The 6,704-nt window shown below is 40.0% G+C and overlaps 1 protein-coding gene and 1 long non-coding RNA gene across 2 annotated transcripts in view; both read right to left on the bottom strand.

Moving 5' to 3' along the window:
* Positions 1 to 6,704, bottom strand: part of LOC125315325 — a 213,988-nt gene that overhangs the window by 103,490 nt on the left and 103,794 nt on the right. The window lies entirely within an intron of this gene.
* LOC115730424 overlaps positions 2,518 to 6,704 on the bottom strand; it is a 94,481-nt gene continuing 90,294 nt past the window's right edge. The window contains exon 3 of the long non-coding RNA XR_007198495.1: positions 2,518 to 2,625. This is a non-coding gene — a long non-coding RNA (uncharacterized LOC115730424). The remainder of the gene's footprint in view (positions 2,626 to 6,704) is intronic.

Genomic DNA, 6,704 nt, shown 5'->3' with positions numbered 1-6,704 from the left:
AAGAACTAAGAAAACAGCGTGGGGGCACAGTCTGTGGGGTTCGATTTTTTATCAGCTAATGATCTATGAGTAAGAACGCAAGAGGTATGATAATTAACTCAAGTTAACCAGACCAAATTCTGCACGAGTACTATTATCTCAGGATCTCTTCTTACCACATTTTGCTTCAATAGGTTATGTGATTAGTTGACTACTGTCAATAAAGGATCCTGCAACTTGGACTTGTTGCCTGCTTCAGGAGATGTAGTAGCCTGCGAACGCTGACAAGAAGAACTACGAGGAGACAGCATGCCAGGCTCACCTCGTGCTTGGAATTTTCCATCCTACTTGAATTAGTCAGGCAAAGAGCATAATCACTTATAGGATAAGATTGACAGACACTCCGAATCTTGTCGCTGAATTTTTGCTCCTTCGTCAGTTCGGGCAGTCTGTTAGTCGATCGAAAATGTATCAAGAATAGTGTTAGAGGTACTGAGATTGAAATCCATAGAATTATTTCACGAAGTGATGGGGGCTGGGCAGACTATGGCGTGAGGCCAAACTCCACCACTGAAAAGGTGAGAGACCATTCTTTATATGGAACTTCCTCCTTCAATGTCAATGCTAGCTTTTGATATTCATCCTTGCTTATTTCAGTAAGTGATCAACAGACTATAATCTGAATCTACTTGCGTATCGGTCACTAAATACCTATTAGAAAATTGATGCACGCGACGTCAGCAAATCTCGTTGAGTGGTCATTAGGAAGGATTTGACACACCTAAATTGTTTATGACTTAATCGCACTTTTTCAAATTTTAGAGCTTGATTGTACATTAAGCTAAATGTCAAGATTTTTTTATGCAATTTCTCACAATAAAAAAAGAAAAGAAACGAAAAGAAAACAATGGATATCAAACGTTAAGAGAGTCGAAGGAAAGGAAAAAGAAACCAAATGGGATGCTTCGATAGAGGATTTTCTTATTCGGCACACTAATGGTCAATCAATTAGAAATCGGTTATCATTTTAAGAGTCATTTATGCCTAATTTTATTTGGTTATTAGCTAATGCGAATTAGCACTTTACCATATACAGCAATACTTTATGGGAGGGTTATGTAACTTGTTTTAGGTGAAGAGACTATTCCACCCCTGATCTTCAGTTCTTATCGGCAGCTCCGTCTTCTTTTTCAAAACTGTCAGTCAATGAGAAAGAGGGAAATTGGAAATAGAATCACTTACTTGGATAAAAATCTTCCTCATCTCAACCTCCGACTCTGCAGCAGTTGCTTCCATTTGTCAATGACTAGACAAGCTTAACAAGATAAAAGAGTTTAGAACTTATTATGATTCACGCGTCAGGATATGAATGGAATTAATTGGAGCTCACCAATTTTATGCTGATAACCTTTGTATGGTTGCATTGAGCTCACCCTCCCATTCCCTGCAGTCCCACTTGTATTTATACTCATTCATGTTTTTCTAAAATTTAGCCAATGCTAATGCCCAAGTGGACGTTCTCATTGGACAAATTTTATTCACGTCACAAAATCGTTTCGACCTATTGCCCCACTAGTTGAATTTGGTGTTGAACGAATTTGATTAAAGAACTTGTAAAAGTACGGGGATTTTTTTTTTTAAAGCAATGTCCATGCATTAGCCAGCATTTCAGGCACCTTGGGAGGCATTTCCATTTTGCTTTCATCTTAACCTTCGATATAGACTTTTCATAAGCTCATTTTCCTCATAGCGTCCCAACCCTCGCCCTCTCGTTTTAATAAGAACGTAAATATGCTGTTGAAATGACAAAAAGATGCTATTCAAGATGCTATTCATTGGTTTCTCACGCAAGATTTGAGGAGGCACGATGATTGAGCTATAAATTTTGATTGAACTATTGTGTCCTTGGATTTCATGGAAACACGTTGATTGAACATGAACGACGATCAGATAATGTCAACCCTGAGTGTATAGTGTTGTAAATCAAGAACTTAAGAGGACTTCTTATGCAGCAAGGGATCAGATACCGAGCGAGCATATCCGCATAGAGCTCGTACTCAGCAATCATCCCGAGCCCCCACTTGTCTTTCAGCTGCCTACAGAGGTTCAAATCCATGTCTTAGACCACCGATCCATCTCTGTAGAGGCGTGTGCACGAAGATTGGAGCTGAAAAGTGACTGGATCCATAAAAGTGCCCGAAATCGGCTTGCTGTGGCTTCCCGTCACCTGATGTGAACAGATTGGACAATGATTCCGTTCCTACCCGACCAATGAACTGTTGGCAACGGCAGCAATCCCTCTCACGGATAGGATTGACAATGAAGTTGTTTTCGCGCCACCTCTTCTCTCCTGTGCAAAAGGCAAATGGCATCATCCACGCTTCCTAGATTGCAGATTAGTTCAGTAGTTGAATTTCAGTCTTTCAAGTCCAAAAGGAGAAACCAAAAAATGTACAGCTCAAGCTTCATGGAGTGACTAACATGCAAGCATAAGATGTTCACTCCTGAAGCACCGGCAGCATCTTTCATTCTCTTATGATCCAGAAAGGAAGCAGTTGTGGGAAGAACTATAGAGTTTTGAATAAGCCCAACTCTGACAACTCGTGGTTCTCTTAATTACTCCTTGTCTGCCGTAAAGCGAAATGCCTGAAAGAAAATCAGAATAAATTGATCAATTCCACAAAACTGGTCAGAATGAATAAAATCAAAGGATCCTGCCAAGAACTGCAGTAATGTTTTTCAATAAGAGCAAACAACTACCAAATAGTGACTGCCACAAAGAATATGTAAAGAGTACTTCTTAGCTTCAACGATAGCAAGTTTAATCAACTAGAATGGTTCGACGACATCAAACTTTGGACGTTACTCTATCCGTTGGCTCGCCAACTCCACAGAATCCCAACATGTCACAAGACTATGCTAGTCAGACTTTCTCACACCTTCCATCTCATAGAAAAACTCAGAACCAAGAATCTATGCTAAAACAGATTTCAGAATAGCTCATTTCTAGGACTACGCTCTTCAAGACCTCCCTAGTGATAAGTTCTCAATATTGCCAAAGGACATCTGGACCAGATCTTTGCAATTCATCACTCTTAAACAAATATTTCCCCAGTTAGGACCATATGTATGAATCTCAATGACATAATAGTAGTCGGTCCGGAATCTTTTATCTACCACAGGCATGAAAGATTACCGAGTTATAAATAGAAGCTCCCTATGCCCCTTTGCAGAGAGAACAAGGAGCACACATCGGAAGATCTTTGCTCATGTCCCTCAGAGAACTTCCAAACAATTGTTGGCCTGAACTTTCATTTGCAGGCCTGAGCAATGCTGGAGGAACTTGCTTCAGAGGCTATTGAGGTGACATTACATTAAGGCAATCATAAATTGAGTGTTTGTTGGGCGGAGTTAAGCAACTTTGTCTGCTATGGTTGCCAAAACGAACACGAGGCATTGAAACTGATTGCCCTAGAGATAAGTACGCCAAAAAGCTTTTTCAGTCCTTTCAGGATGTTCAGTCATCTCACCGATGACAAGCAAGTATTTCTTATGCACACGCTCAGATTCGCCATATGCTCCAAGCAGGAATGTGCTGAGAAGACAAGTTTCATACTATCAAGAAAACTATTTTACATGAGGAACCTATTTCATTTATAGTGAGTCTTTATCAAACTCCAACCAAATGGCATTGAAGCACATGAAACAGTGCAGACTAGTGTGACCAGGACTCTTAGCAACAACCTTTAAATCGCCACATCCAGTAAGCACCACAAAAACAGAAATAGTAGGATCACCTGTATGTCAAAGTTACATTCAGAAGAGAGAGCTTTTGCAGAATCCGCCAGAGGATCAACTTGAAGAGTCCTTACACAATTCAATCCAATATGTAAACGACTGACTTCCTGAAATCAATATCATAAATATTTAACAACAAAATAAGATTGTATCACAACGGAATGACATGCTTTGAGTTTTTGACATTTTAGGAAGAAGGCACCAATTGCTCAGTCATGTCAGTTGTCTCAACAAATATTTTCATGGACAGTTGATCTGTGTCAATTCAAAATTCATTCGGAATAGAAATTACTCGATCAGCTCCAACTTTCTATACTAAGACTTTTAAGCTGTCTATCCTTACTTCTTGTAATTCTTTTTGTGTTCAGTCGTACGATTCGGGAGGCCACAACCATTCCAATCGTGAAAACTAACGGAATAATACCACTAGAATTCCTAAGATCCACCTTTCTGACGGAAGTCCAGCTCCTATTTAACTCGACTAGTAAATGGTATGTCTACATATGCAGACCCGCAAGATGCAGAGCAGATACAAACATTCTCCTAGGTTGACTAATGACATCAATATTCACGTAAACAGCAAAGCGTAAGTTTAATTGGAAAAGCGAGTGGAGAGACGAGACAAATCGAGCAAAACAGAATCGTACAATCTGACCACATCATTTGTGTATTTCATTCCAAGATTTTACTACAGCAATCCTTCTCCATGAAGCCTTTCCTTTCCTGATCAGCAACAATTCGAAATCTGTAGATGCTAGCACCATCAAGCTTACAGAAAAGCACCAGTGCCAGAACATCTTCCCCAAAACGAAACTATGTCGTTTCTAATCCCGTGGATTTCACGGAATCAACTTCATTTCCTTAATGAGCTCAGGTCAAAATCCAATCGAAGAATAACACTCCAGAAATACACGCCAAGTCAATCGGATCAACAGCGACAAGGATTCAAATCGACCGGATACTGCTCCGCGAGCCAGTATCGATCGAGCGACACTGAGGAGAGAGATGCAGTGGAGAAGGGAAAACCTGAAAGACTTGGGGGTTGAGATCGTGGCGGAGGAGGCGATGGAGTGAGTCGTATCCGCAAAGAGAGCCGTCCCAAGCTGCCGCAGCCTCCTCTGTAGCTTGTCCGTTCTGGATCGTCTCCATGGGCGAGCTGGAGAGGCGTGCGTTGGTCGAATTCGAAGAGAGAGAGAGAGAGAGAGAGAGCGTGTGCTTTGAGAGAAAAAACCAAAGGATGAGAATGGCTGCATTAATTGGGCCTTACTTATTCCGTGCGCGTTTGGTTGTTTATGCCGATAACCTTTGTATGGCCATATTGAGATCACCCAACAACTCCCAGTTCCATGGGCACGGCCCGTACTGGTATCTGAACAGTGATGCATAATCAAGTCTTGGCGTGCTTAGCTTACCCTTAGAAAAGATGTTCATTTTGGGACACTCTTCCACTTCAATCCTCAACAAGGATGGAAACCTCAAGACGCAACTTTTGGTGGAGGAGAAGCATTCTAGGCTTGGCATATTTTTAAGTATCAAAATTCTGAGTTTCCCAAAAGAAATCACTTTTCCTTCTTCGTTTTCATCGTCTGCTACTACTTCTTTTATTCTTTCACATTCTATTACCGTCATCTTAGTTAGATGCACCAAACTCGCGATCGCTGAAGTTGTCCCTAGATGTACCAATCCGGAGGAATTCATCACCACTAGCTCAGTCAAATTACGAAAGGATATCTCGGTTGGAAATAATGTTGTCAAACTAGGACATTCCCGAACCTCAAGTTTGTCAATACTCTGAAGAATTTTGGACACTAAATGGTCTTTCCTCCATACATGCTTTATGTTGTGTAGCTTGCTTAACTTGAGTTCTCTTAAATGTTCAAGCACCAAACATTTTCCCTCATCAACAAGCCCTTCATCGGGGAATAATTCTTCAAAAGCACTACAAAAGAACTCAAGGCTTTGTACGTTCCGGAATCTACGTAAGAGGGATATGGGAGGAAAGACGGCATTTTCATCATGAAAACATGCCAATGTTAGTGCTTTTGGCTTGCCAAAGATGTCCTCAGAAAATTTTCCATTCTGTATCATCAGAATATCCTTATCGACCAATGAAAGTCTCTCTAAAGTGAAAATGCCCTATGAAATTGCCGAAACAATAAGAGAAGTAAATTCAACAAGATTCAGCGATAAATAATGTGCGGTAAAAGGCAAACCTGTCACGGGATGCACTCATAGTGTTACTACAACATATGAGGTTCATTACATTGTCTAAAAACTATAAGTAAGGGGGCTGCGAGTTTTTGTTAGTATGCAATGGACGTGGAACATAACGGGGTGAATTAAAGAATAAAGAAGAATACGGTGAATTAGGGTTCCAATGCTTTTATTTCTGAAATGAAATTAGAGTATGTTTTTTAAAGATTGTACAAAATAGAAAAGAGAAGAAAAGTTCAATGGTGAGAAACGTGAGAACAATGGAGAGGACCATGTGTCAAGTTCTCACTGACCTTCCCAAGTACATTATATTTAATTAGATTAGTTAAGGAATATCTTATGTTTTAAAAAAATCTGCAATTATTTTGTAATTTTAGATAATGGAATATCTCATAAGTGTCCCCAAACGAAAAGTATACTTATGATATTAGAAATATCTTGTATTATTGACAAACCGATAGGCAAGGGATACCATATTAGTATCATGATACGATTAATATACGATGAACATAATATTAGTAAGTGCTTTAAAGAACAAAGTTGAAACTAAGGGAGAAGAGTTGTAGTCATACCTTCTCAAATGAAGAGTGTATTTCTTGGTTTGAAATGTCCTGATGATCATCTCTCCGAGGCCACTTGTTCATGGTTTCCACCAAAGGAAACATGTTCGGTTTGTCACAATGTGTCACTCGCAACTCCTCCAAGAATGGCCG

This window comes from Rhodamnia argentea, chromosome 5, assembly GCF_020921035.1.
Source record: "Rhodamnia argentea isolate NSW1041297 chromosome 5, ASM2092103v1, whole genome shotgun sequence".
In the NCBI taxonomy this organism is placed as follows: Eukaryota; Viridiplantae; Streptophyta; class Magnoliopsida; order Myrtales; family Myrtaceae; genus Rhodamnia; species Rhodamnia argentea.
This window is presented reverse-complemented; position numbering and strand designations above follow the sequence as displayed.